At 45.7% G+C, this 13919-nt stretch overlaps 1 protein-coding gene and 1 long non-coding RNA gene across 13 annotated transcripts in view; one reads left to right on the top strand and one right to left on the bottom strand.

Annotated features, from left to right (window-relative positions):
* Positions 1-13919, top strand: part of LOC139247642 (zinc finger protein 664-like) — a 334128-nt gene that overhangs the window by 11360 nt on the left and 308849 nt on the right. For 5 of the 12 annotated variants that reach the window (XM_070871735.1, XM_070871731.1, XM_070871734.1 and 2 more), the window contains one exon: positions 3674-4173. The exons of 3 other annotated variants lie outside the window; for them this stretch is intronic. The gene's annotated coding sequence lies outside the window, so the exon portion shown is untranslated. Of the gene's footprint in view, positions 1-3673; positions 4174-13364; positions 13658-13919 lie in introns of those variants that run through there. 4 more of the 12 variants (XM_070871739.1, XM_070871732.1, XM_070871729.1 and 1 more) reach the window with 4 other exon arrangements.
* The window catches only part of LOC139247648 (uncharacterized), a 497861-nt gene that overhangs the window by 262514 nt on the left and 221428 nt on the right, over positions 1-13919 (bottom strand). The gene's annotated exons all lie outside the window — the stretch shown is intronic.

Raw genomic sequence — 13919 nt, 5'->3', positions numbered from 1 at the left:
CATGCAGTTCTGGTCACCACATTACAGGAAAGATGTGATTGCACTGGAGAGGGTACAGAGGAGATTTACGAGTGTGTTGCCTGAACTGGAGAATTTTAGCGATGAGGAAAGATTGGATAGGCTGGGCTTGTTTTCTTTGGAACAGAGGAGGCTGAGGGGAGACTTAATTGAGATGTATAAAATTATGAGGGGCCTAGTTGGAGTGAATAGGCAGGACCTATTCCCCTTAGCAGAGGGTCAACAACCAGGGGGCGTAGGTTTAAAGTGGTAGCAGGTTTAGAGGGTGGTGGGGGTCTGGAACCCACTGCCTGAAAGGGTGGTAGAGGCAGAAACCCTCGTTGCATTTAAAACGAACTCGGATATGCATTTGAAGTGCCGCGACCTACAAGGCCACGGACCAAGAGCTGAAAAGTGGGATATGGCTTGATAGTTCTTTGTCGGCCGGCACGGACATGATGGGCTGGAATGGCTTCATTCAATTCTGTAAACTTCTGTGGTTCTATGATCCTGTATGTACAGTGATGATGTTTGTAAATGGTGAGAAATATAGAAGATTAAAGGGTGATCTAATTGAGGTGTTTAAGATTAAAGGAGTTGATAGGGTGGATGGAGAGAAACGATTTCCTCTGGTGGAGGAGTCCACAACAAGGGGACACAATCTTAAAATCAGAGCCAGGCCGTTCAGGGTGAGGTCAGGAAACACTTCCTCACACAAATGCTGATTGGCTGTTTCTCTTTGTTGGAGAGTCTAGAACTAGGGGTCACAGTCTCAGGATAACGGACGGCCATTTAGGACTGAGATGAGGAGAAATGTCTTCACTCAAAGGGTTGTGAATCTTTGGAATTCTCTGCCCCAAAGAGCTGTGGATGCTCAGTCGTTGAGTGTATTCAGGGCTGAGATCGATAGATGTTTGGACACTAAAGAAATCAAGGGATACGGGGATAGTGTGGGAAAGTGGAGCTGAGGTAGAAGATCAGCCTTGATCTTATTGAATGGCGCAGCAGGCTCGAGGGGCTGTTTAACCCACTCCTGCTCCTATTTCTTATGTTCTTAAAGCCGAGTGGAAATCTGGAACTCTGTTCCCCATAAAACTGAGGCTGGGACAATTGAAAATTATAAAACTAAGATGGATAGATTTCCTTAGGCAAGGGTATTAATGGCGATGGAACCAAGGCAGGTAGACAGAGTTAAAATACTGATCAGCCACAATCTGATTGAATGGTGGGACAGGCTCAAGGGGCTGAATGGCCTATTCCTGTTCCTACTTACAGTGATGACTTTTGTAAACAGCTTTTACAGGGGATTAGAAGGGGAGGAAATGCGGACAGGATTAAACCTGGGTCCCTCCTGTTCCTATGACTGTCACACTGGGCGTTACCATTCCCACTGAGCCATTGGGAGGAGGGTCCAGTGACCCTGCTGGAAAATGCCTATGTGAGGCCTCAAGTGAGGACAGTGGAATAGCCTGTCGACACTCACTGTCGATGTTCATACATGGAGATTGGGCACATGGGTCACATATTGGAGAGAAACTGGTGAATGTAGAACTGAACCCAGCCAGAGTCAGCACCTTCAGGGGAGGAGAGGGAGGGGAACCAGTGAGTATAGAACTGAACCCAGCCAGAGTCAGCACCTTCAGGGGAGGAGAGGAGAGAAGGATAAAATAGTAGGAATTTGTGCAATGTGCCTTGTGCCTTGTGCCTTGCTCTCTCCCTGGATCCTGAAACTACAGAACTCACTCTTCCCCTCCTGAAGTCTACAGGCTCTAAAACTGAAGCTTGGTGGCCCTCAGTCCCGACTCCTTGATTTACCTCCCCTTCTCTCCTCCTCTTTCCCCCTTGGTTATGTTCCACACGCTGGGCCTTGGGCCTTCCCCAGGGATTCTCCGTATGAACAGGGGGATGTGTGTTGAGACAGGATGTCCCAGCGCTCCACCTTTAACGGGGCCAAGGAGAGGACCAGCTGGGCTGAATGGCCCTGCTTTATGACAGCACTGCAGTGCTTAGCAACCAACTTCCCTGAGCCCTGCTCATTATGGGCTGGGTTTAACGTTTGATGGGACAGTGTAGAAGGAGCTTTATTCTGTATCTAACCCGTGCTGTACCAGCCCTGGGAGTGTTTGATGGGACAGTGTAGAAGGAGCTTTACTCTGTATCTAACCCGTGCTGTACCTGCCCTGGAAGTGATTTAGAACATAAGAAATAGAAGCAGGAGTAGGCCATTTGGTCCCTTGAGCCTGCTCCGCCATTCAATATCTTGGCTGATCTGATCATGGACTCAGCTCCACTTCCCTGCCTGCTCCCCATAACCCTTTATTCCCTTATCGCTCAAAAATCTGTCTATTTCCGCCTTTAATATATTCAATGACCCAGCTGCCACAGCTCTCCGGGGCAGAGAATTCCATGGATTTATAACCCTCAGAGAAGAAATTTCTCCTCATCTCAGTTTTAAAAGGGTGGCCCCTTATTCTAAGTTAACGTCCCCTAGTTTTAGTTTCCCCTAATGAATGGAAATATCCTCTCTGCATCCACCTTGTCAAGCCCCCTCATTATCTTATAAGTTTCAATAAGATCACCTCTCATTCTTCTGAACTCCAATAAGTTGAGGCCCAACCTACTCAACCTATCCTCATAAGTCAACCCCCTAATCTCTGGAATCAACCTAGTAACCTTCTCTGAACAGCCTCCAAAGCAAGTTATTCCTTCCTTAAATACAGAGACCAAAACATTTGAAGGTTAAAATCACCCATGATTATTGCCGTTCCTTTTTTACAAGTCTCCATTATTTCTTGATTGATACTCCATCCAATCATGTAGCTACTGTTAGGGGCCTATAGACTACGTCCACCAGTGACTTTTTCCCTTTATTATTCCTTATCACCACCCAAACTGATTCAACCTCTTGATCCTCTGAGGCAATATCGTTTCTCACTAACTCATTGATCCCATCCTTTATTAACATTGCAACCAGAACTCCTTTTCCTTTCTGTCTGTTCTCCCGAATTGTCAAATACCCCTGAATATTTTGTTCCCAGTCCTGGTCACCTTGCAACCATGACTCTGTAATGGCTATCAGATCTATTTGTGCCATCAACTCATCTATTTTGTTACGAATACTACGTGCATTTAGGCAAAGAGCTTTTCAATTTATTTTACCCTTTTGTCTTGCTTGTTTCCTCTGACTTCAAATTCACTTCTACTTGTTTGATGGGACAGTATAGAGGGAGCTTTACTCTGTATCTAACCTGTGCTGTACCTGGTCTGGGTATGTTTGATGGGACAGTGTAGTGGGAGCTTTACTCTGTACCTGACCAGAACATGTTTCAGGCACACACTCGGTGTTCAGAATACCCATAGAATACAGTGTAGACGTGAACCCAGCCAGAGTCAGCACCTTCAGGGGAGGGGAGGGAGGGGAGCCAGTGAGTGTAGAACTGAACCCAGCCAGAGTCAGCACCTTCGGGGAAGGAAAAAAACAGCGAGAAGAAAGAAATGATGGAGGTGGTGCGATGGGTTTGGGTTTCAGCTCCGGGAGGAGGGAGAGTGTGTGGGATGGGGATTTACAGCTTTGGGGGAACAAGAGAGGAAAGAATGTTCCATAGAAACTAGAATTATCTGTTCTGAATTTCTATCCTGCCCTTACAGTAGTGAGTTTTGTAAACTCCTTTTATAGGGTGTTAGAAGGGGAGGATTTACAGACAGGGAATTGGAACCAAACATCACGTCAAGATCTGACAGAGTCACTCGATGCATCAGGACCTAAATATCATCGGCCTTTGAATGTGGATGGAGAAATGTTTGTCAAGACCATGAATAATCCTTAGTAACATATGAGACAATCACGCAGTCACATAATGGTTAGAGACTACTTCTATTGGTCTGTTACCCTTAGCAACACCTGAGGCAATCACGCAGTCACCTAATGTTTAGAGACCACTTCTATTGGTCGATTTGAATCTATATGTAATCTATAATGAATATGATTGGATAGTGTCCGGCCAAAATGGGCTGATGTAACTGTAGTAAACTGTTGTAAAACATATAAAAATCCATGAAACCCTTTGTTCGGCGGAGAGAGGTACCTGGACCCACCAGTTTGCTTCATCTCCCCGCCGGCGTAATAAACCGTTGTGATGTATGGACCGACCCGGAGTGACGAGTGATTCTTGGAAGGTACATTCGCGCTAACAACTCCAAAGTACATTTGAAGTGCATTCACTGTTGTAGTATAGGAAATGCAGCAGATGATTTACACACAGCAAGCTGCCATGAACAGCAATGGCCAGATAATCTGTTTGAATGATATTGGTTGAGAGCTGATGGGGCCTTGGTTGAACAACTCATCTGAAAGATGGCAACACTGACAGTCCAGCAATCCTATGGTGTACCTGCCCTGGGAGTATTTGATGGGACAGTGTAGAGGGGGCTTTACTCTGTATTTAACCCATGCTGTACCTGCCCTGGGAGTGTTTGATGGGACAGTGTAGAGGGAGCTTTACTCTGTATCTAACCCGTGTTGTACCTGACTGGAGAGTGTTTCAGGCAGACACTTGGTGCTCAGAATACACTATTTCATGGCAGTGACATCCATCACCTTGATGAGAACAAAATTTAACCCAAAGATAAGAGAAAACCATCAGTTCCTCCCCGGACACAGATCCAGAGGACAGTGAGTTTCCCGAACATTGTTGTACAGTGTGTTCGATAGTTCCTCCCTGGGTCTGAGCCTTTTGGTGATGATTTGAATTTGATGCCCTCGAATTATTGACTCATCGACTGGTGGAAATAGTTTATCCTCATTTACCTGATCAAATTTTGAACCGCTGCTTCAGATCTCCAATTCCCCTTTGTTCGAATGAAAAGAGCCCCAGTTTCTCCAATCTCCCCTGATAACTAAAGCCTTTCTTCCCTGGTATCATCTCAGTGAATCTCTCTGCACCCTCTCCATGGCCTCGACATCCTTCCTGGTGTAAGATCCCCAAAACCTGACACAATATTCAAACTGCAGCCTAACCAATGATTTGTACAGGTTTACATGCCCTCTGCCCTTTTGTACTCCACACCCCTATTTATAAAACCTAGGACCCCATGTGCTGTTTAACCACTTTATCAACTTGTCCTCTGACTTTTAAAGATTTGTCTAACTGAAACCCTTGTAGATTTTAAACATATTAACATAGCATGGCTAAAACACAGATATAAACTGGCTGATATAATGTGCATCATGAGAGAGAGAAGTTTAGTCTGAGTTAGAAACTCAAACAATCGATTCACTGCAGACAACACTGATAAGACTTTCCATTCACTGAACCCACTGTTGGAATCTGTAATCAGATCGGGGAAAGAACAGGGTTTGTCTGTTAGTAACCACAATGTAAGCTTAAACCAGACTGCGGAACGCAATAGATTAGATTATAATGTGTGATGTTTATACCTATAAATTGTGAAACTATAAAAAATAACAACTAACATCGTGCAGGGGAGTTTAAGGATAATGACAAAATTAGTGAAGAAAAGTAACTGCTGGGAACCAGGGAAAATGTCCTTGTAAATCACAGATTAGAGAAGTTCCAGCTGTCTGCCCAAACCCAGCAGCGAAGCCAAAGAAGAGTCCGGTGCCAGAGGTGGATCAGTGCAGGGTATAAAAGTGAGGGGAGACTGATGTAAGGGGGCAGTCGGGACTGGAGACACCGGAGATCAAGCTAAGGGCATCCAGCGGGCTGACCTGGTGTCAGTTACTGTGGACACGCGAGACTTGTATCTTTACTCTGATGTGGTAGAACACAGAGAATCTGGTCAAATTATAGTTCTTAAGATATTAAAGTTGCTGATAATCATTGAATATATTTAAGGTGGAGATAGACAGAGTTTTGAAAGATAAGGGAGTGAAGGATTATGGGGAGCGGGCAGGATCAGATCAGCCATGATCTTATTGAATGGCAGAGCGGACTTGAGGGCCAGATGGCCTACTCCTCCTATTTCTTGTGTTCTAACACTAGACTCTCGATCCTTAACAAGACAAGGAATTAGCTAGAATCTTGCAACCCTAAATCTCTCTGCTCCTTTACTCCATTGAAAGTTTTACCATTTAATGTACATTTCCTCCCTTTTTCTTCCTCCCAAAATCTATCGCAGCACATTTCTCCATTAAATTTCATTTCACATCTACCTGCCCCAATTACTAACCTGTGTATTGACAATGAAGGCACTTAAATTCCTCTTCATAGTTGGCTATGGGCCCTTTTTGGCATTCCCTGGAGTTTTTGATCATGTGCCCCATATACCCAAGCCCAGATGACAGAATAGCCAAACTCCCAGGCCTTAGCCATAACCCCTAAACCCAATCCTAGTTCCCAGACTAATAATAAACACTAAAACTAATCCCAAACCTTAACAGAGAATCCAATTTACCAAAAAGAAGAAATCAGAATAGAAAGAAACATACTCTTAATTAGAATAATTTAAAACAACGAAAATAACTAAACCGAACTCCAGACCCTAACTCTCATAAACCTAAACCTTGTAACCTTTAAATCTAGCCCAGCCCCAAAACCAAACCCCAACCCACATAAACCTAAACCTAAAACTTGTAAACACAGACCCCAGCCCCAAAACCAAACCCTAACCCAAGACCCTAACCCCACTAAAATCTAACCCCAACATAAAACATAACAGTTCAGACCCCAACCCTAACTCTAGATCCTAAACCCCAGAAACCGAACCCTAACCGAAACCTGAACAGCTCCCAAACCCAATCCTAATCCCAGACCATAGACCCCAAGACTGAACCCTAACCTAAAACATATTAATGCAGACCCTAACCCCAAGACCTAACTCTAAATGCCCCTTAATCAACTCCCAGCCCTTCCCTCCTCCTCCTCAAGGAAACAGGAACTAAACAGAACTGTGTGTAAAACAGAGGCCTAAACCGTCCTCCCCCGGGCAGACCAGGAAATAGAAGGGTGTACAACAATCGGGGACAACAGACGACATAGGGAACCAAACCGGGAATAAAACAAAACACTGGATTGAATGAAGACAGTAATAACAAAAACATTACAGAACTATCCTCCAAACTATAACAAAACTAAAAAAAAGTACAAAACAAAAAATTTTAATTAAAAAAAAAAATTAGTTATTAAAATCAAAAAACAAAAATTTACAGGCAGTAAGGGGAGAATGGGATAAAAGACTTAAAATAAATGAACAAACTGTCAGTAAATCAAAACATTAGACCCCCACAAAAAACCCCCAACCACAGACATTCAACCAGGTGAGTCATCACATTACACACAAACACGAACAAAAAGGGAGCAGAGCTCCACATTTGTACCTAACAAACAGGGAGGACCACTGAGCACACAGACAACACACCAGGAGTATAAACACAAACCATAACACCAGACAAAGCACACAATTAACAGCTCATCACTGAGAGGGAGGAGGTTTAAATAGTTTCTTTCCCAGCCCTTCTCGTTCCGACTGACCTGGTGGAAGGTAGGGAGCTCTAAACCCTCCATAACCTCTCACTGTAAGGTTATCAATCTGATACCCTCTGACCCTTGAACCCTCCCCCCTGACCCATTTGCTTTTCCTGGTCTCTGATGAAGCCTCAGTAAGGGTGAAACATTAGGCCTATCAACTACAATCAACCACCAAGATGATGGATCATGAAGTGAGTATAAATCTGCCCCCCCCCACCGCCCCCCCCGAAAAACCCCACCTTACTTTTCTCCCCCCGCCCTTGGGAGACTTCTTCCTCACTCTCTCCACACTCCCAAACGACGGTGCTGGTTTTTTTTCTTTTTAAAAAAGCCGATCTCTCATTTCTCTTCGTTCTTAACAAAAAATGTTCTCCGTACCAGCTCTAATTGTACTGCTTTTTAGAACTAGTAGGATAAGTGCTTTCTGCGGGACTGTGATTTCTCTGCTCCCACCTCCCCGCACCCCCCCAACAGAACAGTATTGCCATCGAACCACTACGTGCACACACACCTAGAGTCTCATTGCCGAGAGCATGCAGAAATCAAGCGCAGGCAGCAGAAGGAGCGTGCGGAAAACCAGTCCCACCTGTGACAGAGACTGTAATTCTCTTATTGGACTGTTCATCATAGGCAGTCCCTTGGAATTGAGGAAGACTTTCTTCCACTCGTAAAATGAGTCCTTAGGTGGCTGAACAGTCCATTACGAGAACCACAGTCCCTGTCACAGGTGGGAGAGATAGTCATTGAGTGAAAGGGTCGGTGGGACAGGTTTGCCGCACGTTCTTTCCGCTGTCTGCACGCTCTCAGCGACGAGACTCGAGGTGCTCAGTGCCCTCCCGGATGCACTTCCTCCACTTAGAGCGGTCTTTGGCCAGGGACTCCCAGGTGTCGGTGGGGATGTTGCACTTTATCAGGGAGGCTTTGAGGGTGTCCTTGTAATGTTTCCCCTGCCCACCTTTAGCTTGTTTGCCGTGAAGGACTTCCGAGTAGAGCGCTTGCTTTGGGAGTCTCGTGTCGGGCATGCGGACAATGTGGCCTGCCCAGCGGAGCTGATCGAGTGTGGTCAGTGCTTCAATGCTGGGGATGTTGGCCTGGTCGAGGACACTAACATTGATGCGTCTGTCCTCCCAGGGGATTTGTAGGATCTTGCAGATCCTCGACTATTCAGTCAACTGAGAATTCACTTTGATGATGACACACACAGGATTTAAGAAAATAAATTAAAAAACAATCAAAGGAAAGAGTGTTTCCTAAATTCTCCCTCCTCCTCCCCCCACATGATCCTCCAACTCGGGCAAAGACCCTGATCGACCCGCTAAGACCATAAAAGGACATAACCCTCCCTTCCCCATCCTGTAACTGAATGACTCATTAAAACAACCCTCACCCAAAAACAGACAGTTAAAATAAATAAAAAAATAACAAAAAACTACTAACATTTAAAATTTTAAAAATAAAAATCAGCACATGAAAGTACATAAATCAATCTTCCTGAAAGAAGGTAATAGTGACTTAAAATCAAGCACCTTCAAAATCCAGAGACCAATCCCTTCCCCGGGAACAACAAGACCTCCACTCCAACCCGCCCCCTTGGCCGCAGCTTAAATCCAATCCGAGGCTTTTAATCATCTCTAGGCCCAAAAATAACCAACAACGAATTGACCTGACTACTCAATCCCTAAAAGCCACAAAAATTAAAGAGACCACAACCCACACCACCTAACCCTGACCCCCCCCCCCCGCCCCCACACACACAATCTAACTGAGACCTCCCAACACAACCTAACCGTGACCACCCCCCCCCACACAATCTAACCGTGCGTCCCCCCCACACAACCTAACCGAGACCCCCCCCACACAAACAACCAAATCGAAACCCCCCCACGCACAACCTAACCAAGACACCGCCACACACAATCTAACCGTGAGTCCCCCCCACACAACCTAAACGAGACTCCCCCCCCCCCCCCCCCCCACCCCACACACACAACCTAACCGTGACCCCCCCACACACACAACCTAACCGTGACCCTCCCACACACACAACGTAACCGTGACCCCCCCACACACACAACGTAACCGTGACCCCCCCACACACACAACGTAACCGTGACCCCCCCATACACACAACGTAACCGTGACCCTCCCACACACACAACCTAACTTGTCCCCCCCACATACAAACTAACCAAGACCTACCCTCATACACACAACCGAACCGAGACCCTCCCACATAACATAACAGAGACCACCCTCCACTCAACCTAACCGAGACCTCATCACACAACCTGACTGTGACCCCCCCCCTCACAACCTAACCGAGACTCCCCCACACACAACCTAACCGCGTACCCCCCCATACACACAACCTAACCGAGACCCCCCCACACACAACCTAACCGTGACCCTTCCCCACACACACAACCTAACCGAGACTCCCCCACACACAACCTAACCGAGAACCCTACCCCAACACACAACCTAACCATGACCCTTCCCCACACACACAACCTAACCGAGACCTTGCAGCAAGATACAATTGCAGAAAAACAAAAATAATTGTTTTTCAAAAATATAAAATCGGAGATCCCAGCAAAACAAACGGAGGTCATCATCATCATCATCGGCAGTCCCTCAGAATCGAGGAAGACTTATTCCACTCTAAAAGTGATTTCTCAGGTGACTGAACAGTCCAGTACGAGAACCACAGACTCTCTCACAGGTGGGACAGAGAGTCGTTGAGGGAAAGGGTGGGTGGGACTGGTTTGCCACACGCTCTTTCCACTGCCTGCGATTGATTTCTGCTTGCTCTCAGTGATGAGACTCGAGGTGCTCAGCGCTCTCCAGGATGCACTTGCTCCACTTGGGGCGTTCTTTGGGCAGGGACTCCCAGATGTCAGAGGGGATGTTGCATTTTATCAAGGAAACCTTGAGGGTGTTCTTGTAATGTTTCCTCTGCCCACCTTTGGCTCGTTTGCCGTGAAGGAGTTCCGAATAGAGTGCTTGCCTTGGGAGTCTTGTGTCTGGCATGCGAACTATGCGGCCTGCCCAGTGGAGCCGATCGAGTGTGGTCAGTGCTTCAATGTTGTGAATGTTGGCCTGGTCGACAACGCTAATGTTGGTGCATCTGTCCTCCCAGGGGATTTGTAGGTTCTTGCGGAGACATCTTTGGTGGTATTTCTCCAGCGATTTGAGGTGTCTACTGTACATGGCCCATGTCTCTGAGCCATACAGGAGGGTGGGTATTACTACAACCCTGTAGACCATGAGTTTGGTGGCAGATTTGAGGGTCTGATCTTCGAACACTCTTTTCCTCAGCCACCGTTCGCTCCAAATAAATAAACAACGGACCTACTCTCCACAACCAAAAAACGTTAGCACACCCACCAAATCCCTCCCGCCCTCCCCACCCATGTAACCGAAACTTAATCCACAAATTCACAAATGTTTAAATGAATAAAATGGGAAGACACAGACTCAGGGACACGCGGCTCCATGCTGTGACCAATCAGCATTCTGCCCAACAGCAGCAACAAGCCTCCGTTTCCAATAGGCAGGTTCCACAGGATCTTTGAACAGCTTAAATATAACAATAATTCCCCAATTAATATCCCTAACTTAAAACACTGGTAATAATATTATTAATAAATCCAAAAAATACAATTGGCTTACTTATAATTAATAAGTTCCCTAACTCCACAAATATCAATTGAATACATAGTAAGGAACTAACATTCCACTCAATAACTAATTTTAACTGACAAACCCAACCCCCTCCCCTCAAAAATAACCCTTCCTAAACCAACACCCCCCAAAGAGGGACTGTATATAAATACAATCCAATCTTCATCAATGTAATCTCTTGGTTAATTTCAATTTACCATCAATTTAATTATTAATAAAACACTTCCATAAAAGTTCCAAAGGAACATTACCCCACTGTGCCAAACAACAAAGGCCCTAACCCTAGAAATAGAATGGTACACCAGTATCCAGAATAAAATTAGAACAAGGCGTCAGTGTCCAGAATGACACACAAAGCCACAGCAACTCTGATACAGCAAGTAATGGACAGGAGAATACCCAAACAACTAAAACGAGAAAGCTCGAACAGAATGTATATTACCCATATTAACCCCACCCTAGATTTAATCTATATACAGAGCATTGCATCAGTGTCCAGGACGACACACAAAGCACAGTGGTCCAGACACAATAAACAGATGGCATCAGAGAATCCAATTTACCAAAAAAGAAACTAGAACCTAAAGGATCATACTCTTAATCAAAATAATTCAAAATAATGAAAATAACTAAAGAGGATAAATGAAGGAACAAGGGCAAGAAAGGCTGAGTAGTAAACTCCAGAAAACGTGAGCCGATCAAAAGTGGCAGTAAGGAATGCAAAATTCCAAAGGGGCGTTACCCCACTGTCCGAAACACCAACAACAAGCTCAAAAAACACTAACAGATTTGTCAAGTATAATTTCCCCTTCATAAATCCGTGTTGATTCTGCCCAGTCCTGTTATTACTTCCGAAGTGCCCTGTTACCACGTGCTTAATAATCGATTCTAGCATTTTCTCTACCACTGATTTCATGGCTACCGGTACTGCACGGCTTAGATACAGAGTAAATCTCACTCCATCCTGTCCCAAACACTACCAGGGTTGATAGAGTAAACCGCAGACTACATTATCCTAGGGCACGTACAGCATGGGTTAGATACAGAATAAAGCTCCCTCTACCCTGCCTCAAATACTCCCAGGGCACGTACAGCACGGATCAGATACAGAGCAATCCCCAACCACTGACTAGACCACGCCCACTGACTGCTTAACCAGAAGGCAATGCAGCTCAGCAAGAACAGGGGTGACGGGTGAGCTTGACTTGTTGCGAGTTAGGGCATGGGCAGCCGAGTTTTGGATCAACACTAGTTTATGTAGGGTTGAATGTGGGAGGAGTACTTTGGAATAGTCATTCCAGAGGTAACAAAGGCATGGATGAGGGCTTCAGCAGTGGATGAGCTAAGGCAATAGTGTAGACGGGCGATGTGTTAGAGGTGGACATAAGCAATCTTAGTTATGCTACAGATATATGGTCACAAACTTATTTCAAGGTCAAGTATAACACCAAGGTTGCGAACAGTCTGGTTCAGCATCAGACAGAAGCTGGGGAGAGGATGGAGTCAATGGCTAGGGAACGGAGATTGTGACAATGACAATTACAAATATTAGAATATTTCACAGGCTATCAAATGCAAAATGTGCGGATGAGTTCTTTAAATTAAATTGGTTCCAAAAACGGGTTAACTGATACAGAAATAACGGATTTCAAATCTTATGCAAGATAGTTCAATAAAGAGGTTGTTCAAAGGATTGCAGCTGAGTTTAAAGTGAAACACTGCAGTTAAGTCTACTACAACCACAAGTCATGTACTCAAACGGAACAACTTTGAGGTTTGATATGATAGAAGGCGAACTAGGTGAGAAGTGATATAAGTTAGAGTAAGAAAAAGCCCTAAAATGGAACAGTGGGTAACAGAACATCAACTAGTCTCCTCTGATTATAGAGAAATCAAATATTCGACACACTGTGTTTGAAACAAATCTGATTTATTCAATATTTATACCGGATATTAATCTCCAGCCCACATATAGGGGTTATTGAGAGCATCAGAAACAAAGTCTTACTGCCAGAATGAACATGGTTCAGTGACCAATGCAATCTCAATAAATCATGTTCCATTCAATAACATGGGCTTTGAATGGCGATATCTTTACCCAGCATTCTCTGCGGGGAGAATGTGTCTCACCTGGACTACAGGAGCTCAGTGCGCAGGCGCTGGTCCTGGCTGGGTTTGGAGCATGCGCGGTGCCTGTAATGGCGGAGGAGACACGTTTTGGACAGGCGCCTCAGAGTTGTGTTTTTCAGCGGGACGGAGCGGAGTAATGGACCAGCGGGGAGCCGGGGCGACTTCATAAACAACCGGTGCCCGCCGCAAACCCGGAATAAGAACCAGAATATCGCCGGTTGTAGTTTCGGGGCTTTCTCCCGGTCACAGGCCCAGGCTAACGGCGGCCATGTTTGTACAGGAAGGCCGGTTCTGCGCTCTGGCATCTTGGTTTAGTGAGTAGCAAGGCGCATGCGCAGCCATCTTGGTGCAGGAACAAAGTGAGTGATGTCAATGTCTGTGGAACAGAACCCAGCCAGAGTCAGCACCTTCGGGGGAGGAGAGGGAGGGGAACCAGTGAGTGTAGAACTGAACCCAGCCAGAGTCAGCACCTTCAGGAGAGGAGAGGGGAACCAGTGAGTGTAGAACTGACCCCAGCCAGAATCAGCACACTCAGGGGAGGGGAACCAGTGAGTGTAGAACTGACCCCAGCCAGAATCAGCACACTCAGGGGAGGGGAACCAGTGAGTGTAGAACTGACCC

This window comes from Pristiophorus japonicus, unplaced genomic scaffold, assembly GCF_044704955.1.
Source record: "Pristiophorus japonicus isolate sPriJap1 unplaced genomic scaffold, sPriJap1.hap1 HAP1_SCAFFOLD_278, whole genome shotgun sequence".
NCBI classification, from domain to species: Eukaryota; Metazoa; Chordata; class Chondrichthyes; family Pristiophoridae; genus Pristiophorus; species Pristiophorus japonicus.
This window is presented reverse-complemented; position numbering and strand designations above follow the sequence as displayed.